The sequence below is a fragment of the Macaca thibetana genome, chromosome 7 (assembly GCF_024542745.1).
Source record: "Macaca thibetana thibetana isolate TM-01 chromosome 7, ASM2454274v1, whole genome shotgun sequence".
NCBI lineage: Eukaryota > Metazoa > Chordata > Mammalia > Primates > Cercopithecidae > Macaca > Macaca thibetana.
Genome location: NC_065584.1, coordinates 38,450,487 through 38,477,886, shown reverse-complemented (window position 1 = coordinate 38,477,886; position 27,400 = coordinate 38,450,487). Strand labels below are relative to the sequence as shown.

The 27,400-nt window shown below is 42.1% G+C and overlaps 1 protein-coding gene and 1 long non-coding RNA gene across 5 annotated transcripts in view; one reads left to right on the top strand and one right to left on the bottom strand.

Annotated features, from left to right (window-relative positions):
- Positions 1 to 7,394: 7,394 nt before the first annotated feature.
- LOC126958793 (uncharacterized) lies at positions 7,395 to 15,934 on the bottom strand. The gene is made up of 3 exons (XR_007727297.1): positions 15,815 to 15,934; positions 15,190 to 15,361; positions 7,395 to 10,257 (listed from the first exon to the last, which is right to left on the bottom strand). It is a non-coding gene; the product is annotated as an uncharacterized LOC126958793 (long non-coding RNA).
- Positions 15,298 to 27,400, top strand: part of EXD2 (exonuclease 3'-5' domain containing 2) — a 50,534-nt gene continuing 38,431 nt past the window's right edge. For 3 of the 4 annotated variants that reach the window (XM_050797377.1, XM_050797373.1, XM_050797375.1), the window contains exon 1: positions 15,298 to 15,486. The gene's annotated coding sequence lies outside the window, so the exon portion shown is untranslated. Of the gene's footprint in view, positions 15,487 to 15,854; positions 15,933 to 27,400 lie in introns of those variants that run through there. The other variant, XM_050797376.1, reaches the window with a different exon arrangement.

Sequence of the window (27,400 nt, the reverse complement as noted above, 5' to 3'; positions counted from 1 at the left end):
CTTTTGCTCATTATGATGCCCACATCGTGTTTTTAATTTTTGATATGAAATTTTTATTTGAAAATAGATTTTGATTTACAGAAGACTTGCCATGAGAGTATAGAAAGCTTCCATATATCCCACACCCAATTTCCTCTATTTTATTTTTTTTTAAGATGGAGTCTCGCTGTGTCGCCCAGGCTGGAGTAAAATGGTGTGATCTTGGCTCACTGCAACCTCTGCCTTCTGGGTTCAAGCAATTATCCTGCCTCAGTCTCCTGAGTAGCTGGGATTACAGGCACCCACCACCATACCCTGCTAATTTTTGATTTTTGGAAGGATGGGGTTTCACCATGTTGACCCGGCTGGTCCTGACCTTAGGTGATGTGCCCAACTCAGCATCCCAAAGTGCTGGGATTATAGGTGTGAGCCACTGCACCCGGCTTCCTCTATTATTAATATCTTATTTTGGTATGGTACATTTGTCACAATTAATGAACCAATATTGATACAATATTATTACCTGAGGTTCATACTTTACTCAGATTACTTTATCTCTTATATAATGTCTTTTTTTCTGTTCCAGGATCTAATTAAGGACACCACATTACATTTAGTCATCATGTCTCCTTAGGTTCTTCCTGGCTGTGACCAGTTCCCAGACGTTTGTTGTTTTTGATAACTTCAACAGTTTTGAAGAGTACTGGTCAAGTATTTGGTATCATGTCACTCAACTGTTTTTTTTTTTTAATTTTTTGATTTTATTTTATTTTTTGAGACAGGGTCTCACTCTGTCACCCAGGTTGGAGGGCAGTGGCATGATCTTGGCTCACTGTGACCTCCTCCTCCTCTTCCCAAGCTCAAGTGATCCTCCTGCCTGAACTTCCCAAGTAGCAGGGACTACAGGCACACACCACCATGCCCAGCTAATTGTTTTTAAATTTTTTTTTTTTTTTTTTATAGAACCAAGGTCTCACCCTGTTGCTCAGGCTGGACTTGAACTCCTGGCTTCAAGTGATCCACCCACCTTTGCTTCCCAAAGTGTTCGGATTACAGGTGTGAGCCATATCTGACCTCAGCTGAGTTTTTATTGATATTTATTTCACTATTAGACTGGGGTTATATGCTTTTGGGAGGAAAGCCATACAGGTGAAATGCCATTCTCATCAAATCATGTCAACTACACATACTGCCAGCATGACTTATTGCCTTGATAAGTAGTGTTTGTCAGGTTTCTACACTGTAAAGCCACTCTTTATGCCCTTCTTTTCATACTATACTCTGAAAGGGAGTCTATACATTGTCTCTTGACTCACACTGTCTTTGTCCTCTGTTACCCCAGGATCCCATCACCTCCATCAATATCAGGGAACCCATCTCAACTATAACGTCTTCCTTTACCATATCTACCTACAGAAAACAGCGACCATAGCATTTACAGGGATATTGGTGCCCATCCGCTAATGTATTTCTCAGTGCCTTAGTGAAGAGCATGTCCTCTGGGATCTCTTAGGTGATATAGTGAGATGGTGGCCATTCATATGTTATGAATTCAAATGTTATGAACTCTAACATTTCTATCTCCTTAAGCTTTGGGATTGCTTCTTCTAAATTACGCCACAAAGTTCTTGCATCTCAACACTATTGAAAGCAGCCGGCCGGGCGCGGTGGCTCAAGCCTGTAATCCCAGCACTTTGGGAGGCCGAGACGGGCGGATCACGAGGTCAGGAGATCGAGACCATCCTGGCTAACACAGTGAAACCCCGTCTCTACTAAAAATACAAAAAATTAGCCGGGCGTGGTGGCGGCGCCTGTAGTCCCAGCTACGCGGGAGGCTGAGGCAGGAGAATGGCGGGAACCCGGGAGGCGGAGCTTGCAGTGAGCCGAGATGGCGCCACTGCACTCCAGCCTGGGCGACAGAGCAAGACTCTGACTCAAAAAAAAAAAAAAAAAAAAAAAAAAAAGGCAGCCTACTGCTGAAATAAAATTTCAGGCAACCAACCAAGTAACTATTAGAGAGATTTCCAGCTGCACAAGCTGACACATTAAATCCAGAATTTATGGTAAAAGCACCCATGCTAACAATTCAACCAAATCTGTCTTCTTGGTCTATTTCCTTGGTCTTAGAAAGGAAGAATCCTCTCTTTCACATGTTCTCCACATTTCTGCAGATAAAAATTAGCAAAATATTGAAAGAATAAGTTATTTCTTCCCAGTCAGACTGTGGAACACACCGGGATCTAACCCTAGCTATAGATGTAGAGCTGTGGTTCTCAACTGGGGATGATTTGTTTCCCACAGTACATTTGGCAATGTCTGGAGACAATTTTGGTTGTCACAACTTGGAGGGGAAGGTGCTGCTGGATCTAGTGGGTAGAGGTCAGGAATGTTGCTAAATATCCTACAACACATGGGACATCTCCTCCCACAAAGAATTATCCAGCCCAACATGTTGAGAAATCCTGATCTACAGTTAACAACGGGTGGTTCGAGTGAAACTAGAGGAAAGTAGGCTGGGCGCCATGGCTCACACCTGTAATCCCAGCACTTTGGGAGGCCGAGGAGGGTGGATCACCTGAGGTCAGGAGTTCAAGACAAGGCTGGCCAACATGGTGAAACCCCGTCTGTAGTAAAAATACAAAAATTAGCTGGGCATGGTGGTGCACACACCTGTAATCCCAGCTACTCAGGAGGCTGAGGCAGGAGAAATTGCTTGAACCTGGGAGGTAGAGGTTTCAGTGAGCTGAGATCGTGCCACTGCACTCCAGCCTGGGTAACAGAGTGAGACTCTGTCTCAAAAAAGAAAGAAAGAAAGAAAGAAAGAAAAGAGAGAGAGAGAGAGAGAGAGAGAAGGAAGGAAGGAAGGAAGGAAGGAAGGAAGGAAGGAAGGAAGGAAGGAAGGAAGGAAGGAAGGAAAGAAAGAAAGAAAGAAAGAAAGAAAGAAAGAAAGAAAAGAGGGAGGGAGGGGGAGGGAGGGAGGGAGGAAGGGAAGGAAGGAAGGAAGGAAGGAAGGAAGGAAGGAAGGAAGGAAGGAAGGAAAGAAAGAAAGAAGAAACTAGAGGAAAGCAGACATCCTTCAAATGATTAAAAAATTTTTTTTCTTTTTTATTTAGAGATGGGGGTCTCGCTATGTTGCCCAGGCTGGTCTCAAACTCCTGGCCTCAAGGTGTCCTCCCACTTGGCCTTTCATAGTGTTGGGATTACAGGTATGAGCCACCATGCCTGACAGAAATGATGCTATTCTAGTGCCTTTAAGGGAAGAAGGACTGCTTCTACTGACCTTGTAGAAGTTTAGAGAGATTAGATATTGTAGAACTTCGACTTTCTTTGAGTCAACCCAATACTCCCATTCCCAGTTTCAGGGTCATGCCCTTCCCAATCAGTGCCCTTTCCCTAGAGATATCTGGTAAGGATGTGAGATCAAATCATACTGTAACTCTGAAAATTGCACAATTACATTTTATGTTTGATTTTTAGAAAGATAAGTCTGGACGTACAGGAAATAAGGAATTCTTTTAGGGCTGCTGTAGAAGTTTTTGTATTCTGACTGTGACTTGAACTGAATGTTTTTTGTTTGTTTGTTTTGCTTTTTTTGCAACAGGGTCTCACTCTGTCTGTCACCCAGGCTGGAGTGCAGTGGTGCAATCATGGCTCAGAGCAGTCTTTATCTCCTGGGCTCAAGCGATCCTCCCACCTCAGCCTCCTAAGTAATGGAGACTACCAAGGAGTCTGGTTACAAACTGGCCACCACGTGCAGTTAATTTTGTGTTTCACTATGTTGCCCAGGCTGATCTCAAACTCGTAGGTGCAAGCAATCCTCCCACCTTGGCCTCCCAAAGTGTTGGGATTACAGGAGCGAGACACTGAGCCTGGCCTGAACTGAATGCTTAATAACCTGTACTTTTAATTTATAATAAGTTCCTCGATGCATTCAAATAAAGCCATGGATAACCTAGAGTTGTTGTAGATATTATTGTCAAACAGTTAAATGTAGCTCCCAATTACTTGCTTTAGTAAGCACTTCGACACAGTTGACTACAGATGATAAGTTGATTATTTGTGATGCCACTACATTCCATTTCCCATTGACAAGTGGCTCAACATTGCATTTGAGTTTAAGGATATGACCAAATAAACTCCTATAATAAATCCTATATCTGAAAGTCTGTTCCCTGGAATAACTCCTAGAAAACCATTTTCTGTATTAGTCAGGATTCAGTGAAGAAATGGAAGCCATAGGAGTTATTTTTTTCAATATAAAATTTATTAATTTTCATTGTGGTAAAATTCACATAATAAAATTTATCATCTTAACTATTTTCAAGTGTTCAGTTCAAGTGGTATGAAATACATTCATAGTGCTGTGCAACCATCACCACCATCCATCTCCAGAACTTTTCATTTTGTAAAACTGAAACTCTGCACCCATTAAACAGTAACTCCGGCCAGGCATGGTGGCTCACACCTGTAATCCCAGCACTTTGGGAGTCTGAGGTAGGCGGGTCACAAGGTCGGAGTTCAACACCAGCCTGGCCAATATGGTAAAACTCCATCTCTACTAAAAATACAAAAATTACCCACGCGTGGTGGCAGGCACCTGTAGTCCTAGCTGCTCAGGAGACTGAGGCAGGAGAATCACTTGAACTCGGGAGGCAGAGGTTGCCATGAGCTGAGATCATACCACTATACGCCAGCCTGGCCGACAGAGCAAGACTACGTCTCAAAAGAAAAGAAAATAAAAGAAACAAACCCCGTAACTCCTCATTTCCCCTCCCCCCCAGTCCCTGGCAACTGCCATCCTACTTTCTGTCTCTATGATTTTTGACTGTCCTAACAGTGATTCTACTATGTGATAAGTAGAATCACATAGTATTTGTCTTTTGGTAGCTGGCTTATTTCACTTCGCGTAACGTCCTCAATGTTCATCCATGTTGTAGCATGTGTCAGGATTTCTTCCTTTTTAAGACTGAATAATATTCCATTGTAGGTATATACCACACTTTGCTTATCTGTTCATTTGTCAGTGTACACTTGTGTTGTTTCCACATTTTAGCTATTTTGAATAATGCTGCTATGAACACAGGCATGACAAAAACAAATATCTCTTCTTTGACACCCTGCTTCTGACTCTGAATATATACCCAGAAGTGGAATGCTGGATCGTATGGTAATTCTATAATTTTTTGAGGAACTGCCATATCATAGGAGTTATCTTTTTTGTTTTTTAAGATGGGGTCTCACACTGTTGTCCAGGTTAGAGTGCAGTGGCATGATTACAGTTCACTGCAACCTCTGCCTCCCAGGCTCAAGTGATCCTCCCACCTCAGCTGTGACCACAGGTGCACAATACCACACCTGGCTAATTTTTTGTTTTTGTTTTTGGTAGAGGCAGGGTTTTGCTATGTTGCCTAGGCTGGCCTCAAACTCCTGGGCTCAAACAATCCACCCGCCTTGGCCTCCCAAAGTACTGGGATTTCTGTGAGCCACTCCCTTCCCCTGGCCAATCTTAACTGACAAAATTAATATAAAGAATTATTAGAGATATCACAGGTATTGGAGAATTAAAAAGGGAAAATGAAACAAAGAAGTAGTGACCGTAGGAAGTAGAGGAAATAAAAGGTCAAGATTGAGATTATTGGGACCAAATACTTGAAGGAGGAGCCCAGCTAATTTTCGTATTTATAGTAGAGACTGGGTTTCACCATGTTAGCCAGGCTGGTCTCGAACTCCCGACCTCAGGTGATCCGCCCGCCTTGGCCTCCCAAAGTGCTGAGATTACAGGCATGAGCCACCGTGCTCAGCCCGGAACAATTTCTTTATAACCAGCACAGTTAGGCAATCATTGTTCAGATTACATACAACGACATGAGGGAGAAGCAAGAGTCTAGGACATTTCACAGGTTTCTAGCTTTAGTAACTACATGAATAGTGGAGAGAGGGGTAGAATGTATGTGGAGTAGAGAAGAGCTAGTTTGTAGGGGTTGTAAATATACCAACCCCAACAGAGTTGAATACTTAGAGAGCCTGGACTCTAATATAGCACAACTCAAAATGTGGCCTCTTTACTGGCCAATCTGCAATTTTTTAAAACATTGTAGTAAAATACACATGAAGTAAAATTTTCCATTTTAACTTTTTTTGAGACAGGGTCTCCCTCTGTCACCCAGGCTGCAGTGCAATGGCATGATCATAGTTCACTGCAGCCTCCTGGGCTCAATCAATACTCCCACCTCAGCCTCCTGAGTAGCTGGGACCACAGGCAGGTGCCATCACTCTTGGCTAATTTTTAAAATTTTTTATAGAGATGAGATTTCCCTATCTTGCCCAGGCTGGTCTTAAACTCCTGGGCTCAAGCGATCATCCCTCCTCAGCCTCCAAAAGTGCTGGGATTACAGGCAGGAGCCACCATGCTCAGCCCTTTTTAACAGTTTTTAAGCATACAGTTCAGTGGCATTAAGTGCATTCACATTTGTTGTGCAACCATCACCACTGTCTCCAGATTTTTTTCATCATCCTAAACTGAAACTCTGTACCCTTTAAACACGAACTCCACCCTCCAGGCCCTGATAATCACTATTCTACTTTTAGTCTCTATGAATTTGTCTATTCTAGGTACTCCATATAAGTAGAATCATACAATATTTGTCCTTTTGTGCCTAGCTTATTTCACTTAGCATAATATCTTCAAAGTTTATCCATGTTGTAGCATGAGTCAGAGTTGCATTCCTTTTTGAGGCTGAGTAATATTTCATTGCACATTTATTCCACATTTTGTGCAATTTGTTATCAGTCCTCAACAAGATAAAAGCTTGTCACAGAATGTAAAGCAACTATGTCACTGAACACCATGTTTAGTTCCCTCAGCATTTTTGTAGGAAGATTTTCTCTTTCTCAATGAAGGAAGCAGAATGCTGATTTACATTCTGGAGTGAGGTCATTATCTCACTTCATCCTAGTACTTCTAATAGCACTGGTATAGTAAGTATTTAGAGATATAGCTTTGGACTGGAGATTTGAGAGTCATCCTACAAAAGAAAAAAAAATTCCAAACCTGGACTAGGATGCAATCTTTTTGCATGATGTAATTGAAAGCTTCCTTCTAGGAAGAAATTAGGATTTCTTGTAAAATGCCTACACAAATGTCTAATAAATTAATGGGACTAAAACTTCTAAGAAACCAGTCATCCACCCACTTACTTTTCAGTTAAGAGTCCAGTGAGTGACTTACCAAATACTCTTTTCGTTTCTGTATCTAATGGAACAATAACTTTATAAACAATCTTTTTTTTTTTTTTTTTGAGACAGGATCTCGCTCTGTCACCCAGGCTAGAGTGCAGTGGTATAATCACAGTTCGCTGTAGCCTTAACCTCCCAGGCTTAAGGGATCTCCCGCCTCAGCCTCCCGAGTAGCTGGGACCATACTTGCATGCCTCCATGCCTGGCTAATTTAAAAAAAAAAAAAAAAAAAATTGTAGAGATGAGGTTTCCCTATGTTTCCCATGCTGATCTCAAACTCCTGGGCTGAACCATCCTCCCCTCTTGGCCTCCTGAAGTGCTGAGATTACATGCGTGGGCCATCGTTCCTGGTCAACAATCTCTTTTCCTGTAAAATATCCCTATCAAAAGTGAATATTTGAATTGAACTTTTTAAAGGATGATAGTAAAAACAAAAAGAGGTAAAATGATGACTCTCATGCAGATATGAAATGAATATGGGGCAAATATTTTTATTTATTTACTAATTAATGAGTAGTTAAATAATGAAAAAGATGTTACAATCAATGCAAAGGGAAACCCAAAACCCAGAAAACTATATAAACCCATCAGAAATGCTGGAATCATTTTTGTTTGTTTGTTTTTGAGACAGTCTCGCTCTGTTGCCCAGGCTGGAGTGCAGTGGTGCCATCCTGGCTCACTGCAAGCTCTGCCTCTCCAGTTCACGCCATTCTCCTGCCTCAGCATCCCAAGTAGCTGGGACTATAGGTGCCCGCCATCACGCCCAGCTAATTTTTTGTATTTTTAGTAGAGATGGGGTTTCACCGTGTTAGCTAGGATGGTCTCAATCTCCTGACCTCATGATCCGCCCACCTCAACCTCCCAAAGTACTGGGATTATAGGCGTAAAGCCACCGGTCCCAGCCTTTTTTTTGTTGTTTTTTGAGGCAGAGTCTTGCTCTGTCGCCCAGGCTGGAGTGCAGCCGTGCAACCTCGGCTCACTGCAACTTCCACCTCCCAAGTTCAAGCAATTATCCTGCCTCAGCCTCCCAGGTGTGTGGGATTACAGGCGTGAGCCATTAGGTCTTGCTAATTTTTGCATTTTTAGTAGAGATGGGGTTTCACCATGTTGGCCAGGTTGGTCTTGAACTCCTGACCTCAGGTGATCCACAGCCTCAGCTTCCCAAAGTGCTGGGATTACAGGTGTGTGCCACCACACCCAGCCTCTCTCTTTCTTTCCTTCTCTCTTTCCCCCAACCCCACCTCTGACAGGGTCTTGCTCTGTTGCCCTGGCTGCAGTGCAGTGGTGCCATCATACATCACTGTAACCTCAAACTCCTAGGCTCAAGCAATCCTCCCACCTCAGCCTCCCTAGTAGCTGGGACTACAGGTGCACATCACTATGCCCCATTAATTAAAGTTTTTTTTTGTAGAGATGGGGTCTTGCTATGTTGCTCAGGCTGGGCTCAAGCAATCCCCCTGCTTTGGCCTCCCAAAGTGCAGGGATTATAGGCATGAGCCTCTACACCCCACCTGAAATCAATGTTCTGAATAGAACAGTGAGAAAGGGAAGCCAACAGAAACTTCTCAGAACAGAATTTATTTGTATATCTAAAGACAATAATTATTTATGTTACTCTTAGTTTTCTACAAGTTAGAGTCCATCTCTTCAGAATTGTTAAATACCTCAAAGACAATGAAAGGTATAAACCCCACAGAATCTGATAAGCTGGAAGGGGATACTTAAAACAATGCAGTTTTCCATTTCTCAATAATCTTTTGGTCCATTTCAAAGTCTTTCAGACTTTCCCCCATATGCTACTATAGGCCTGCTCTTATACTATAGGCCTTGCTATGAGATGGTAATGAAATTTCCCTATAGGTTCATAGCAAAATTATCCGAAAAACTTTAACACTTGGCTTCTAACATTGGCTGCTGATTTAGGGGAGTCAAGCAGAAGTCTTGAAAGTAGGTATTTTCACTGAATTGGCATGTTTGTTATGGCACCCCATCCTTAACTAGACAAAGAACCCTCTGCTTTACCCTCTCCAGGGAATCAGTCCTGAGTCTTGCACCAGGCAGTCATTTGGGAGCTGGGGAAGGAATCCAGTGTTCTAATGCTTCTGAAATAGACTTTGAACCAACTGTCCAATTTAAGCCCCCACTTTATCCCTGCTTCTGGGGGTACCTGGTGCTGCCAATTCTTGAACTTTTGGTGGTTTTCTGGGGCAAATCTGGCTTGCTTTTGGCCATCCCCTTTGATAGAGGGCAAGTCTGCTAATTCAGTTCGCACTATCCTGCTTTCCAGCTTCCAAAATGGTAATAATTTGATCTCCTCTACTGTTCTCTGACAGACGGATTATATAAACAGACAGTAGCCAGACCATATATGACAACAGAACTCTGACCCACAACCTCTGCAATCGGCCAGCCTGGGCAGGGCTTGGTCAATGAGTCAGTTGCCCTATATTTTGCCCCTATTTTCAACACAGGACCAACCAGAGAAAGCCAAACCATTACACAAGAAGCCCAGCTTCTAGTTAGCCCACCTGCAGTTTCCCCATGCCAGTGACCTCCAGTCAGAGTATACTGAAGCCTTCCCCTTTTTTCACTACAGCATAAAGTGTTTCCACTCCCTGCCCGCCTTCAAGTCTCACCAAAGTATGGTGGCATGTTGGCGGACTCCCAATGACAGCAGCCTCGGCATAAATATCCTCTCTTCTTACCTGAGTGGTTTTCATCATTTTCCTTATCTTTTTGATTTTGAAGTTTTATGTTAAAGTGCTTTTTTAAACCATTGTTCTACAGGGATTTTAGAAGGAGGTGGGTTGTGTGTGGTTCAATCTATCGGCTTTAACTGGAGATCTCTTTCTGTGTTCTTTCCTCTGTGACTAGATGTCAGCTGTCCATCCCCTACCCTCCCCCGGCAACAGGCCCAGAAGTCACCTTTGCATTTTCCTCTTGCAAACCTGGTTGCAAAAATCCAGTATGTATTTAAATTCCTCCAAAGAATCCGCTGGATCAAAAGGATTAGAGAATGACATAGACTTTGCTGAACCTTACCTGTGGAAGATAGAAGATGAAGTTATATAACATTCACAATTTAAGCTATTTAACATTCACAAACCCCACCCCGCCCAGCCTGTCCCCTTTTTAGAAACATTACCAAAAATCCCATACAAAAACTTTTGCTTATAACTAGCCAGAACTTAGTCACATGGCCACACCTACTCCTATGAAGACAGAAAATTGTATTTTGTAAATGCAATTGTTTAATGCCCCCGACTAAGTGGAAAAGGAGAATGGATGATAGGTGGGCAACTAGCACTTCTGGCCACAGTTCCTCATGAATTTTCTGCATATGATGTCCCATGAATCCCTAGCCCAGTGCTTGACATTAAGTTGTCCTTGGAATGGATAAACAAATGAATAAAACATTTCAGATAGTTCACACAATAACCTTTTTTTCCAAAAAAAAAAAAAAACATTAATTGACTTTATTTCTAGAGCAGTTTTAGGTTTATGGAAAATTTGAGGCTGGGCGCAGTGGCTTACGCCTGTAATCTCAGCACTTTGGGAGGCCGAGGCAGGCGGATCATGAATCAGAAGATCAAGACCATCCTGGCTAACATGGTGAAACCCCGTCTCTACTAAAAATACAAAAAATTAGCCAGGCATAGTGGCGGGCGCCTGTAGTCCCAGCTACTTGGGAGGCTGAGACAGGAGAATGACGTGAACCTGCGAGGCAGAGCTTGCAGTGAGCCCAGATCTGCCACTGCACTCCAGCCTGAGCGACAGAGCGAGACTCTGTCTCAAAAAAAGAAAAAAAAAAATTGAACAGAATGTGCAGAGAGCTCCCACATACGTCCCCTCACCACATGCAGTTTCATCTATTATTGACATATTGCATGGGTATTGTACATTTGCTACAAAATGATAATTAGCCAAATAGTTTACATTAGAGTTCACTCATCATGTTGCACAGTTCCATAGGTTTTGACAAATGCATAATGTCATGTATCCACCATTACTGTATCACACAGAATAGTTTCGCTGGCCTAAAAATCCCCTTGCTCCAGCTATATTCTGCCTTTCCTCCTCCCCTGGAATCCCTGGCAACCATTGATCTTTTTACTACCTCTACAGCTTTGCCTTTTCCAGAATATCATATTGTAGGAACCATACAGTATGTAGCCATTTCAGACTGACCTCTTTCACTTAGCAATATACATTTAAGATTTCTCCATATTATTTTTTTGTGGCTTGATAACTTATTTCTTTTTAGTTCTGAATAATATTCCATGGTAAGGATGTACCAGTTTGGTTATTCTTTTACCTACTGAAAGACATCTTTGTTGTTTCCAGCTTATAAATAAACCTGCTGTCAACATTCATGTGCAAGTTTATGTGTGGTCCTAAGTTTTCAACTCATTTCGGTAAATACCCAAAGGTGTGACTGCTGGATTGCATGCTGAGACTATCTTTACCTTTATAGGAAACTACCAAACTGTCTTCAGAAGTGGCTATACCATTTTGTATTCCCAACAGCAATGAATGAGAGTTCCTGTTGCTCCACATCCTTGGCAGAATTTGGTGTAGGCAGTGTTTTGCATTTTAGCCATTCTTTAACCTCCACCCCTGAGGCTCAAGCGATCCTCCCACATCTACCTCCCGAGTAGCTGGGATCACAGGTGTGTGCCACCATGCCCAGCTAATTTTTGTATTTTGGGTAGCGATGGAGTTTTACCATGTTGCCCAGGGTGGTCTCAAACTCCTGGGCTCAAGTGATCCACATGCCTAAGCCTCCCAAAGTGCTGGGATTACAGGCATAATTTCCAAGTACGTGGAGTTTTAAAAATAATCTTTTCTTTTTTTTCTTTTCTTTTCCTCCCCTCCCCTCCCCTCCCCTTCTCCGTCTCCCTCTTCTTCTCCCTCTCTCTCTCTCTTTTTTGAGAGTCTCGCTCTGTTACCCATGCTGGAATGCAGTGACATGATCTTGGCTTACTGCAACCTCCGCCTCCCAAGTTCAAGCAGTTCTCCTGCCTCAGCCTCCCAAGTAGCTGGGATTACAGGCACTGGCCACTGTGCCTGGCTAATTTTTGTATTTTTTGTAGAAACAGGGTTTCACCATGTTGGCCAGGCTGGTCTTGAACTCCTTACCTCAGGTGATCCACCCGCCTCGGCCTCCCGAAGTGCTGGGGTTACAGGCATGAGACACTGCACCCAGCCTCATTATTGATTTCTAACTTAATTGCAATGTAGCCAGAGAATGTGAGCTATATGATAGCAATTTTTTACAATTTGTAAAAAGTGCTCAATAACCTCAAAATGATTTCTTTTAAATGTTTTTAATTTTTTGATTTTAAAAATAGCTCAACCTTTTATTTGATTTTAAAAATAGCAACCTGTTAGATAATCAATGGCCTAAATCAAAATTAATTTTCTTAAATCTTCTCTGAATATGTGAAAAGTATATTTGAGAACAATTTGTGTTCTCAAATCGTTGGGTACATAGTTCTTTTCTTTGTCTTCCTCAAGAACGGAGGGTTCTATACATAGTTCTACACATGGTCCTTAGAAAAGGTTAATTAATTATGTCAGAGACATTCCCATAATGACTGGTGATTCTTGGATGTCTTCTCATATTTAAAAGTGAGAAACTGTATTTTAAAAGCTGATTAGAAGTTCTGTATGCACAGAGGAGTCTTGTTGACTGGGCCTTAATGTAGAGTGATTGCTTGTGAACCCAGACAGTTCTTTATGAAATCCTCCAAATGTCAACACTCTGTTATTCTTTTTGTTTTTAATTTTTAATTTTTGTGGGCACACAGTAGATGTACACATTTATGGGGTACATGAGATATTTTGATACAAGCATACACTGTATCTGCCATTCTAATCTAATTTCTATCTTTTAAAATTGTATCTTTTTTTTTAGTTTGGTATTATGTCCTTTCCTGTTCTTTCTTCTTTGGGTTAACAAACTTTTCACTCCTTTACTATCATTTTAAAAAATACTCTTTTATCGAAGTATATATGAAACCAGAAAAGTGCTCACAAATATAACCTGAACACACATGTAAAGCTGCACTCAGATTAAGAAATAGAACATTATCAGCACTTTGTGAGCCTCCTCACGTTCCCTTCCAGTTATTACTACCCTAAGATGAATCACTATATACAGTGACTTCTAACAGCAGGGATATTTGGGTAGTTTCCAGTTTGGGGCTGTTGAAAGTATGGGTATGAGCTTTTTTATGTACATGTCCTTTTGGTGAATATATGCAGACATTTCAGTTTCATATTTATAACTAGGAGTAAAATTGTTTTTTTGTTGTTTTTGATTTTGAGACAGGGTCTAGCTCTGTCACCTATGCTGGACTGCAGTGGTGCAATTACAACTCACTGCAGTCTCAAACTCCAGGGATCAAGAGGTCCTTCTGCCTATGCCTCTGGAGTAGCTGGGACTACAGGTGTGCACCATGATGCCCAGCACTTTGGGAGGCCGAGGTGGGAGGATCGCTTGAGGCCAGGAGTTCAAGACCAGCCTGGGCAACACACTGAAAATCCCTAAAGTGCTGGGATTACACGTTGAGCCACTGTGCCCCACCTAGGGGTGAAATTGTTGGAACAAAGGCTTTTTCATGTATTCAACTTCAGTTGATACCGCCAAACAGTTTAACAAAGTGATTGCATCAATTTATGCTCCCTTCAGGAGCATATAAGAGCTGTGGTTGCTCCACAATCTTGCCAATACTTGATATTTTCTGTGGTTTTCATTTAGCTATATCTCATTGTGGTTTTAATTTGCATTTCCTCTTTATCCTTTGTTTTTTAAGGGTTTCAAGATGGACAGATAAAAATTCAGGGAGTTAATCACCTATAATAGCTGGAAATTTCCCCCATGGATACTCCTTCAGTGGAATTTAAAACATTTGCCTCTGTATTGAAGACAATGTAGTATAAAGGATGGGGCCACATGCTTTGCAATCAGACGTATAAGGTTTGATTCCTAACTCCAGTGCTTACTTGTGAATTACCTTGAAGAAGTTATTTAACCTTTTTCCATTTTATGTAAAATGGCACTAATAATAGTACTGCCTCATAGGGTTGTTATGGGGATTAAAAGAGAAAAAATAAGTAAAATGCTTTGCAAAGCTCCTAGCAACAGGTGAGCACAAGGTCAACAAATGGTAGCTATTATTACACCTTATATTGGTTATTTATGCACATCTCATTTCTCCTTCTGTTTTACACATTCCATGAGAAAGGAGAAACATGCATGTAGCAAACATTAACTGCCTCACATATAATTGCTAATGAAGACTAATCGGATGAACGATTTAATATATAAACAGAAGATATTGTGATTATCGCTATAAAAGATGGCATAGGTTGGGCATTCACGCCTGTAATCCCAGCACTTTGGGAGGCTGAGCTGTGAGGATCGATTGAGCCCAGGAGTTCGAGACCAGCCTAGGCAACGTAGGGGGACAGTCTCCACCAAAAAAAAAAAGGTGCATAAAATTATTATAGTGGCTATAGGATAATGTGCACTGCTAATGAAGACTACATTATTTAAATACACTGTCTTAGGCCGGGCGCGGTGGCTCACTGTAATCCCAGCACTTTGGGAGGCCGAGATTCACGAGGTCAGGAGATCGAGACCATCCTGGCTACTGAAACCCCGTCTCTACTAAGAAATATTGTTTGAGGCCGGAGAATGGCGTGAACCCGGGAGGCAGAGCTTGCAGTGAGCTGAGAAACTCCAGCCTGGGTACAGAGCGAGACTCCGTCTCAAAAAAAAAAAAAAAAAATAAATAAATAAATAAATACACTGTCTTTCCTTCTATTTACTGTTATTGTTTAACAGAAAAACAGTACACAGGATACTAAAGAAAGAAAATTCGATGTCCCATATTACATTTGTGAGAGTTCAGCCAAAACCAAAACCAAAACCCAAAACACAAAGCCAAAACCAAAACACAAACATACCATCCCAGAAACAAATGCGTCACTTTTCTGAAGACGTTAAGCCCTTCCAATTTTAACAGATTCTTTGTTCAACAGAGGAGACAGACTGGGTAGGCATCACCTGCCCCAGGAGCTTCCGTACAAGATGGCGTTGCCCGTTCCCAGACCCCAGCTGGGATTACGTCCTCCAGGCCTGCCGCAGGAACGGAAGTGGTTACGGCCCTAGTGAATCCGGGTGGGTGCGCGCTGGCGGCCGCACAGGTTCCAGCACTTTACCGTGAGCCCGCTGCAGGTGTGCGGCCCAGTACGAGACAGCAGGTAAGTGAGGCTCAGAGGCCGGCGAGGCCTTGCACCGGGATTGTGCGCGGGGCAGAGGGGCTTCCAGTGCAGACCAAGAGGGGTCGTGGGGCGGGGGATATTACCGTGTACGGGGGTGACATTGCGGGGACCCCGCTGTCCCGGAGCGAGTTGGCCCTGCCCCTCTCCCCGCCCCTCAGCGTGGCCCCCTCGCCCCCGTCGCCCACGGCGGGGCGGTTCAGCACCCAAGTGCGCAAGGAGGGCCTCACGCCTGCCCACGTCCTCCCACGCTCTCCTCGGGCCTCTCCTTCCGACCCCCTTACCCTCTCTCTGGGAGCCCCTACCAGACCTTCGAGGCTGCGTGTCCCAATCAGCTAAAAAGGAGGCCCCGCCCGCGGCACCTGGTAGCTCCTCGGGCGCTGCGAGTTCGACGCGGCCACTGCTGCTGTTTTCTCCCCTGGATGCGTGTGAGCCGCCACCCCCGCTACCATCCCTGTCCTCTCAGACCACACCCTGCTCTGGGTCTTGCCGGGAGCCACCTCTTTGGTTTTTCACATCCCTGGGATGGATCAAAACTAAGAACCTTAATCAATACTTATTATAAAATTGACACCTGCTCCTTAAAATACAAACAAACCCATCCCTCGATAAGCTTTTGATAGGCTTTTGATATGATTACAACATTCAAACTCCTTTATATACCCTCTCCTCAAAAACACAAAATTGAAATTATACTTTTTTTTTTAGTTCTGTTACAAGGATAGAAGGAATTGAAAGGTTTTGTTAGTCATAGGAATTAGAAAGTGCGGGTCGGGGCGCAGGGAGGAAGATGGATTAAATTTGGTAAAGTTGAGCTTGTTTTAAAAATGTATTTTAAAAATATTCTAGTTATAGTCTGTGCATAAAGTCTTGTAACAAAATTATGTAACAATTTTAAACAAGACAAATCTTTCTTAGCTTTATGTTCTCCTTGGTGGTGAGGGTGGGGAGTGTGGAAGACAGATCCTCTTTGATTTTTTTTTTCCGCCTCCTCCCTTTCTTCTTTACCAGTCCCTTTCTCACAAAATAAGAACTGTTGTCAGTTTGTGTGTATTTTTCTTTGCATTTATTTGACAAGTGTGTGCACGTTATGATATATGTTTGTAAGATTTCGCCTTAAACTTTTACAAATATGTATGTTTTATGCATTACATAACTTGACGTTTTATGCTTAAAAACGGGTCTTGGAATTTTTTCTTTGTCAGTATGTAGAGATCTACCTATTCTTTCTACTTGCTCTGTAAATTCCATGGTTATGTAAGATTCCATAGATTGTTTCCAGTTTTTCCTTGTCAGACGCAGTGTGGCGGAGAACATCCTTCCCACACACCTCTATGTGCCCATGTGAGCATTTCTCAAGGATGGGTACCCGCAGGTGGAATTGCTGGATGGGAGAGTATGGGGATTTAGGAATGCCAAACTGCTACGCACGGTGTATAATAATTTCCTCCGTGCTCTCTCTCTTTTTTGATACAGAGTCTTGCTCTATTGCCTAGGTTGGAGTGCAGTGGCGTGATCTCGGCTCGCTGCAGCCTCTGCCTCCCAGGTTCAAGCGATTCTCCTGCCTCAGCCTCCCGAGTAGCTGAGATTACAGGCACCTGCTCCCACACCCGGTTAATTTTTGTATTTTTAGTAGAGATGGGGTTTCACCATGTTGACCAGGCTGGTCTCGAACTCCTGACCTCGAGTGATCCACCCGCCTCGGCCTCCCAAAGTGTTGGGATTACAGGTGTGAGACACCGTGCCCAGCCCCCCATGCTCTTTCGAACATTTAATGGTATCAATCTTATTTATTTTTGCCAATCTGATGGATGGAAAAGTGATTTCTCATTGCTGTTTTAATTTGCATTCCCCTGATTACTGTTGAGATTGAACATCTTCATGATTGTCGGCCATTTGTATTTCCTCTTTTGAGAAACATCTCTTTCTATTGGATTGTCTTTTCCTTACTGATTTATAGTAGTATTTTATATGTTCTGGATTTTGATCTTTTGTTATTTATATATGTTTATAATATTTACTCCCTGCTCATTGCTTTTTTAAGTTGTTGCTTGTCTTTTAACTATATGGCATCTTTGTTGAAACAAAGTTTAAAATTTTAGGTTTTAATTTATCAGTCTGTTCTGTGTGTGTTTGTATTTTGTGGCTATCATTCCCAATCTGAGTGGTTCTTAAATGGCAAAGATTTTTGCTCTCAGGGTTATTTGGCAATGTCTGTAGATGTTTTTTGTTTGTTCCACTAGGATGGTGCTGCTATTGGTTATCTAGTGAGTAAAAGTGAGGGGTGCTGCTAAACATCCTACAGTGCATGGGAAACATCCTATAGCACATGGGAAAGCTTCCCACAACAAAGAATTTCACCAGCCAAAAATGTCAATTGTGCTGAAGTTGAAAAATCCTCCTCTACTTTTAGAGAGAGGAGGGTTTTCTCCTAAAGCTCTGTTTTCTCCTAGAAGTTCTTCTTGTGGGAATAGTTTTTTTCCTTTAATTCCTCTGGAATTGTACGTGTATAATTGTTGTTTTCCAAGCACTGTCACCTTGAATAGTCAGTCCATTCTTGAGCCATTGATCTGAAATGCCACACTTACCATGTACTAATTTCTTTTTTTTCTTTTTAATTTTTATTTGTAGAGATAGAGATGAGGTCTTGCTATATTGCTCAGGCTGGTCTCAAACTCCTGGCCTCAGGAGATTCTCCCACCTCAGCCTCCCAAAGTTCTGGGATTACAGACAGGAGCCACCTCACCTGGCCACATGTACTCATTTATCATACAGGGTCTGTTTCTAGACTGTCTTCTGTTCTACGGTATACTTTTCTATTTGCTGGACCAATACCACAACGTCCTATATATAACATATATAACTGTATGTTATATGTTGACATCTAATAGGGTAAATACTCCATCATGATTATTATTTTATTGGAAGTCATATACTATATCAGCTCGTGTCCTCTCATTTAAAAAACAATATTTTTGGTTATTATTAGTTTATTTTCCAGATTAATTTTAGAGTCAGCTTGTCAATTTTTTTTTCTTTTAAGAGTTGGGGAGCTGGGCGCGGTGGCTCACGCCTGTAATCCCAGCACTTTGGGTGGCCAACGCAGGTGGATCACCAGGTCAGAAGTTTGAGACCAGCCTGACCAACATGGTGAAACCCCATCTCTACTAAAAATACAAAAATTAGCCGGGCATGGTGGCGTGCGCCTGTAATCCCAGCTACTCAGGAGGCTGAGGCAGGAAAATCACTTGAACCCAGGAGGCGGAGGTTGCAGTTAGCTGAAATTGCGCCACTGCCTTCCAGCCTGGGCAACAGAGTGAGACTCCATCTCAAAAAAAAAAAAAAAAGAGAGAGATGAGATCTCACTTCGTCACCCAGCTGGAGTGCAATGGCAGCCTTGACCTCCTGGGCTCAAGTGATCCTCCTGCCTCAGCCCCCCAAGTAGCTGGGACTACAGGTGTGCACCACCACACCTGGCTAATTTTTGTATTACTTATAGAGATGAGGTTTCACCATGTTGCCCAGGTTCGTCTTGAACTCCTGGGTTCAAGTGACACGCCCACCTTGGCCTTCCAAAATGCTGGGATTACAGGCGTGAATCACCACACCTGGCCCCAAATCATTTTTTAATGGCTTTATTGAGATGTAATTCACACACCATATAATTCATTATTCAAAGTGTACAATTTGAGGATTTTAGTATATTCATAGAGTTGTGCAAATATCACCATAGTCTAATTTTACAACATTTTTATCACCCCCAAAATAAACCCATACCCATTAGCAGTCACTCCCTATCCCTGACTCCAGTAAGACCCCAGCCCTAAGCAACCACTAATATTTCTGTCTTTCTAGATCTGGGTGTTTTGTGTAAATGGAATCATACAATGTGTAGTCTTTTGTGACTGGCTGCTTTAACTTAGGATAATGTACTCAAGATTTTTCCATTCTATAGCATGTTTCAGTATTCATTTTTATTACTGAATGAAATTTCATCCTATGGTATATTTGTTTTGTAGGGCTGCGGTCAAAGTAACACAAACTGGTGGCTTAAAACAAAAGAAGTTTATTCTCTTGCAGTTAAGGAAGCTAGAAGTCCAAAATTAAGGTGTCAGGAAGGGTCATGCTCTTCCTGAAGGCTCTAGGGGAGAATCCTACCTTGCCTCTTCCTAGTTTCTGGTGGTTGTTGGCAATCCTTGACATTTCTTGGTTTGCAGTTGCATAACTCCAGTCTCTGCCTCTGTCTTCAAATGGTCACCTTCCCTGTGTGTCTGTCTGCATATTGGATTTGCTCAATGTAAACCTGTTTCTTCTCCTCCTCCTGTAAGGACACCAGTTGTATTTGATTAAAGGCCCACCCTACTTCAGTATGACTTCATGTTAACTTGATTACTTTTTTGAAGACTCTATTTCCAAATAAGGTCACATTCCAGGTATTGGAAGTTAGACCTTCAACATATCTTTTTGGGGAATATAATTCAACTCATAACATACGGATATGCTACGTTTTATTTATCTGTTCATCAACTAATTGACATTTGGGGTGTTTCCACTTTTGGGCTGTTATGAATAGCTATGGATTTTAGTACGGGCATGTGTTTTCATTTCCCTTGGGTATATACCTGCCAGTGGAATTGCTAGGTCATATAACTGCCAGACTGTGTTCCAGAGCAGCTGTACCATTTGACATTCCCACCAACAATGCATGAGATTTCTAATTTCTCCACATTATTGCCAGCACTTGTCTTTTTTTTTTTTTTTTTGAGAGACAGGGTCTTACTCTGTTGACCAGGCTGGAGTACAGTGGAGTGATCAAAGCTTCCTGCAGCCTCAAACTCCTGAGCTCAAGCAGTCCTCTTGCCTCAGCCTCCCAAGTGGCTAAATCTATAGGCACATTACCACTCCTGGCGAATTAATTTTTTTTTGTTTGTTTTTATTTGTAAAGGCAGGGTCTCACTATGTTGCCCAGGCTGGTCTCAAACTCCTGGCCTCAAGTGATCCTCCCACCTTGGTCTCTCAAAGTGCTGGAATTACAGGTGTGCACCACCATACCTGGCCTTATTTGTTTTTTTTTTAATAGAATCATCCTACTGGGTGTAAAGTGGTATCTGATTGTGGTTTGGATTTGCATTTTCCTAACAGCTCATGATATTGAACATCTTTTCAAGTGCTTATTGGCCATTTGTATACCCTCTATCAGGAAATGTCTGTTCAGTTAGCTGGACATGTCTCTTCAGTTAGCACACCTGTAGTCAAGAGGCTGAGGCAGAAGGATCACTTGAACCCAGGAGTTTGAGGCTGTTGTGAGCTATGATTGCACCACTGCACTGCAGCCTGGGCAACAGAGCCAGATCTTGTCTCTAAAAAACATATTAAAAAATGAATTGAAGAACAGAAATACCTATTTAGATCCTTAGCCAGTTTTTAAATTGGTTTGTCTTTTTATTATTTGGTTGTAAGAGATTTTTATATATTCTAGATACACACTCTTCCAAGATAATATGATTTGTAAATATTTTTTTCCCATTCTGTGGGTTGTCTTTTCACTTTCTCAATGGTCAATTCATTCTTTTTATATATATATATAATTTCAACTTTTATTTTAAATTCAGGGGGTACATGTGCAGGTTTGTTACATGGGTATATTGTGTTTTGCTGGGGTTTGGGGTATGGATGAGTCCTTCACTCGGGTACTGAGCATAGGTAGTTTTTCAGCCTGCAGCCCCCTTCCCTGTCTTCCCCTCCTCTCTAGTAGTCCCCAGTGTCTGTTGTTCCCGTCTTTATGTCCATGTGTACTGGGTGTTTAGCTGCACTTACGAGTGAGAACACGTAGTATTTGGTTTTCTGTTCCTGTATTAATTCACTCAGGGTTGTGGCCTCCACAATCCATGATCCATGATCCACAATCCATGATCCTGATCCATGTTGCTGCATCCATTTTTCTCATCTACACACAGTCAATTCATTCTTTAAAAAGTTTTTAAAAATGAAGTTTGTATTGAATTTACATATTATTTTGAGTATTTCTGTAAAACAATCTTGTCTGCTTATCAAAAATAGGATAATTATAGTACCTCCCACATAGGGTTATTGAAAGGATTAAATGAATACTTTAACATGAGTATATATGTACATGTAAAGTACCTGGCACATGACAGCTGCTATCATACATCTCCACTCTTCTGGTCTTCTAGATCTTCACTAAAGTTTTCTGTTTCTCTTTGTATTGATCTGATGCATTTCCTGTTGAATTTATTCCTAGACTTGTGTATGTGTATATGTGGTTTTTTTAATGTAGTTTTAAAGTAGTATACAGGTATATTGCTATTATGAATGAGATTTCTTTTTTTACATTTTTATAATAGGTTTGGAAAGCTATTGAGTTTATACTCATCAGACTTTCTGAATTATCTTATAATTTCTAAAAGTTGGTTGATGACTTTGTTGTTTTTCCAGGTGGTTGTGATGCAGCCATTCTGTTTAGGAACCGTGGCTCTTTTTATTCTGGTTTCCTCTGCCATAATTCGAGTATTCTTTGCCTCTCAGCTTTATGAATCTTCTAAAGGTCTTTCTGCCTACAGCCTTGCCCTCCTCCAAGCTAGCACCCACATTAGTACCATGGTGGTCTGATCCTGTCACTTTCCTTATAAGTCTGTTATTTGCTCTCCAGGGTCCTGTAGGGTAATGCATGGCCCCCTCATGACTTGTCCTGTATCTACTCATTCTAGCATCGTCTCTGTTTCCTTACTTGCACATTATATTCTAGCACAGTAGTGTCCATTAGAAGTAGAATGTGAGCCCCAATTTAAAATTTTCTAGTAGCCACATTAAAGATATAAAAAGAAACAAGGTGAACTATAGTAATGGCATCACTTAGTGAGAATCTGTTCTGCGAAATGTGTCATTTTATGAACATGATAGAGCACACTTACACAAACCTAGATGGATAGCCGACTACATACCTAGACTGTATGGAATAGCTTATCACTCCTAGGCCACAGACCTGTACGGCATGTTATTGTTCTGAGTCCTGTAGGCAGTTGTAACACAATGGTATTTGTGTGTCTAAACATATCTAAGCATAAAAGTATAGTACAAATGTGGTATAAAAGATAAACAGTGGGCCAGGCATGGTGGCTCACGCCTGTAATCCCAGTATTTTGGGAGGCCGAGGCGAGCAGATCACCTGAGGTCAGGAGTTCAAGACCAGCCTGGCCAACATGGTGAAACCCTATCTCTACTAAAAATAAAAAAAATAGCCTTGTGTGGTGGCATACACCTGTAGCCCTGGCTACTCGGGAGGCCGAGGCAGGAGAATCTCTTGCACCTGGGAGGCAGAGTTTGCAGTGAGCTGAGATCACGCTACTGCATACCAGCCTTGGCAATAGAGCGAGACTCCCTCTCAAGAAAAGATAAACAGTGTTACACTTATGTAGTGTATCTGTCATGCGTGGAGCTTGCAGGACTGGAAGTTGCTCTGGGTGAACCTGTGAGTGAGTGGTGGGTGAATGTGAAGGCCTAGGACATGACTGTACACTGTTTTAGATCTTATAAACACTATGTATTTAGGCTACACTCAATTTATTTAAAAATTTTTTTACAGTAATAAATTAACCTTAGTTTGCTGTAACTTTTTTACTTTAAACTTTTAAATTATTTTAACTTTTTGACTTGTAATAACACTCAGCTTAAGACACAAATATGTTGTATAGCTGTAGAAAAATGTTTCTCTCTTTATTTTATAAGCTCTTTTCAACTTAAAAATTGTTTTTTTTAAAACTTTTTAAAATTTTTTGTTAAAAACTAAGACACACACACATACATGTTAGCTTAGACATACACAGAGTCGGGATCATCAATATCACTGTCTTCCACCTCCACATGTTGTCCCACTGGAAAGTCTTCAGGGGCAATAACAGGCATGGAGCTGTCATCTACGATAACAGTGCCTTCTGGAATAACTTCTGAAGGACCTGCCTGAGGTTGCTTTACAGTTAATTTTTTTTTATAAGTAGAAGGAGTAAACTGTAAAATAAAACATATGGTAAATACATAAACCAGTAACATAGTCATTTATTGTCATCAAGTATGTACTATACATAATTGCATGTGCTGTACATTTATATGACTGGCTGTGCTGTAGGTTCATTAACTCCAGCATAATTACACACATTTGTGAGTAATGCATTGTACAGCAACGTTAGGATGGTTAGATGGCTATGATGTCACTAGGCAATAGGAATTTTTCTGCTCCATTGTAATCTTATAATTTTGTAGAACTGTTGTATGTGTGGTCTGTTGTTGACCGAAACATTGTTATGTAGCACATGACTATATTTAACCCAGTATATTCCAAACATTATTTCAACATACAATTTTTTTTTTTTTTTTTTTTTGAGACTGAGTCTCACTCTGTCGCCCAGGCTGCAGTGCAGTGGCGCGATCATGGCTCACTACAAGCTCCACCTCCCAGGTTCACGCCATTCTGCTGCCTCAGCCTCCCGAGTAGCTGGGACTACAGGGACCCGGCTAACCACACCCGGCTAATTTTTTGTATTTTGTTTAGTAGAGACGGGGTTTCACCGTGTTAACCAGGATGGTCTCAATCTCCTGACCTCGTGATCCACCTGCCTCAACCTCCCAAAGTGCTCTTTTCAACATAAATATTAAAAAATCAATATGGAATTTATAGAGGTAGAAAGTATAATAGGGCTTATCAGGGGTTAGAAGAAGAAGAGAATGGGAATTCTTGTTGAATGACAGTTTCTGTTTGCAAGGATGAAGTTGTTCTGGAAATGGGCGATGGTGATGGTTGCACAGCAGTGTGAACATACTTATTGAATTGTACACTTAAAAATGGCTAAAATGGGCCAGCCGTGGTGGCTTAGGCCTGTAATCCCAGCACTTTGGGAGGCCAAGTCTAGAGGATCGCTTGAGCTCATGAGTTCGAGACCAACCTGGACAACATGGCAAAACCCCATCTCTACAAAAATAATACAAAAAAAAAAAAAAATTACCCAGGCATCGTGGGGAGTACCTGTAGTCACAGCTACTTGGGAGGCTGAGATAGGAGGATGGCTTGAGCTCAGGAGGTGGAGGTTGCAGTGAGCCAAGATCGTGCCACTGCACTCTAGCCTCTGCAATAGAGCAAGACTTTGTCTCAAAAAAAAGAAAAAAGGCTAAAATGGTAAATGTTATGTTATATATATTTTACCACAGTAAAGAAGTCACCATAAAAATCAGTATGGGGCTGGGCGTGGTGGCTCACGCCTGTAATCCCAGCACTTTGGGAGGCCGAGGCGGGTGGATCACCTGAGGTCAGGAGTTCAACACCAGCCTGGCCAACATGGTGAAACCCGGCCTCTACTAAAAATACAAAAATTAGCCGGGTGTGGTGTCGGGCACCTGTAGTCCCAGCTACTCAGGAGGCTAAGGCAGGAGAATTGCTTGAACCCGGGAGGCAGAAGTTGCAGTGAGCTGAGATTGCGCCATTGTACTCCAGCCTGGGGTAAGTATTCAAACGTAAGTATTCAAAAATTTAGTGCATATTTTACACGTATAGTACATCTTACGTTTGGTTTTTTGTTTGTTTTTGTTTTTGTGATTGAGTCTTATTCTGTCCCCCAGGCTATAGTGCAGTGGTGCGATCTCAGCTCACTGTAACCTCTGCCTCCCCGATTCAAGTGATTCTCATGTCTCAGCCTCCTGAGTAATTGGTACTACAAGCACACGCCACCAGGCCTGGCTAATTTTTGAATTTTTATTAAAGTTGGAGTTTCACCATGTTGGCTAGGCTGGTCTCAAACTCCTGTCTCAGGTGATCCTCCCACCTTGGCCGCCCAAAGTACTGGGATTACAGGCGTGAGCCACCGCGCCCGCCTACATTTTACATTTGTTTAAATGTTTCACCTATCCTGTGGTGCTTCCTGCCCTTCCCATTTGTGCACAAGCTATTCCCTCCTCCTGGAGTGCCCTCCTCCTGTCTGGCTTCTGCACCTGGAGAACTCTTGCTCCTGTTTGAATGCCAGTCTCAGACACTTATCTCTCTCAGCAAGTGTTTTCTCTTTTTTTTTTTTTTTTTTTTTTTTGAGACAGAGTCTTGCTCCGTCACCCAGGCTGGAGCACAGTGGCACGATCTCGGCTCACTGCAACTTCCGCCTCCCAGGTTCAAGCGATTCTCCTGCCTCAGCCTCCTGAGTAACTGAGACTACAGGTGCATGCCACCACATCTGGCTAATTTTTGTAATTCTTGGTAGAGACGGGGTTTCACCATATTGGTCAGGCTGGTCTTGAACTCCTGACCTCAGGTGATCCACCCGCCTCGGCCTCCCAAAGTGCTGGGATTACAGGCATGAGCCACCACACCTAGCCGTGTTTTCTCTTAATAATACCCCAACTCGGCCAGGTGTGGTGGTTCATGCCTGTAATCCTAGCACTTCGGGAGGTTGATGTGGGCAGATCACTTGAGCTCAGGAGTTTAAGATCAGCCTGAGCAACCTGGTGAAACCCTGTTTCTACCAAAAATACAAAATATTAGCTGGGGTGTTGGAGCTCAGGAATTTGAGACCAGCCTGGGCAACTCGGCAAAACCCCGTTTCTACTAAAAATGCAAAATGTTAGTTGGGGTGCTGTCATGTGCCTGTGGTTGGTCCTAGCTACTTCGGGGGTTGAGGTGGGAGGATCACTTGAACCCAGGAGGTCAAGGGTGCAGTGAGCTGAGATTGTGACATGGCACTCCAGCTTGGGTGACAAAGTGAGGCCCTGTCTCAAAAAAATAAAAATAAAAACAATATCTCCACTCTTTCCTCAAGTCCAAGCCATTCGTATACCTGTATGTGCTTCACCTGACGGTGTTATCTCAGTCTTCGCAACTTGTTCATTATGTATATTTTTCCTTGGCTAAATCATGAATTTTTTGAAGGCAAATTGTGCCTTTCAACTCTTTTTACCCAGGGTCTATCACAGTGTCTGACTTATATAATGTGTTATATAAAAGTTTGCTGAATGAATCCTCTGGCTGGAAAAGAAAAAAAACATGCAGTTCACAAAACCTCTCCAAATAAAAATGAATTAATAAAAGCATATGTTAGGAGATGTTATTTTCTCTGAAAACAGATACTCAGTTTTGTACATAAAATTATGTTTGAGAGGGAAGTATAATCAAGATGCAAATTGGCCTCAATATATGAAACATTTGGCTGAAACAGACAAGATGAAATTTAGAAGATGCATTTTTGATTTAAGTGCAAAATATAAATTACAAATATTTAAAATGGAGAACCTGATTTGGCGTCAGTAAATTTTAATTTACTGCAAACTTTATATGACCCAACAATGAGATTCTGTTACGAAAAAATATATCATTTCATACAGCATTAATAAAATATAGGGTCCAGCTGCTGGGATGTAATACTGTCACTGTAGCCTGCATCAGTTAGACCGTGTCTCAAGTTTGTTTTTTTGAGACAGGGTCTCACTCCTGTCGCCTAGGCTGGACTTTAGTGGCGTGATCACGGCTCACTGTAGCCTTGACTTCCCAGGCTCAGGTGATTCTCCCACCACAGCCTCCTCAGTAGCTGGGACTATAGGTGTGTGCCACCACCATGCGTGGCTAATTTTTTGTAAATTTTTTTTTTTTTTTTTTTTAGTAGAGATGGGATTTCGCCATGTTGCCCTGGGTGGTCTTGAACTCCTGGCACTAGCTACTTCGGGGGTTGAGGTGGGAGGGGTTCAAGCAGTCCACCTACCTCAGCCTCCCAAAGTGCTGGAATTACAGGCCTGAGCCATCATGCCTGGCCTCAAGTATTGCGTATAGACCTAAATGCCACATTTGAAGAGATACATTGACAAAGTTGGAACTGCGCAGAAGGCCTTGGCCAGGAGAGTCTATAAGCCA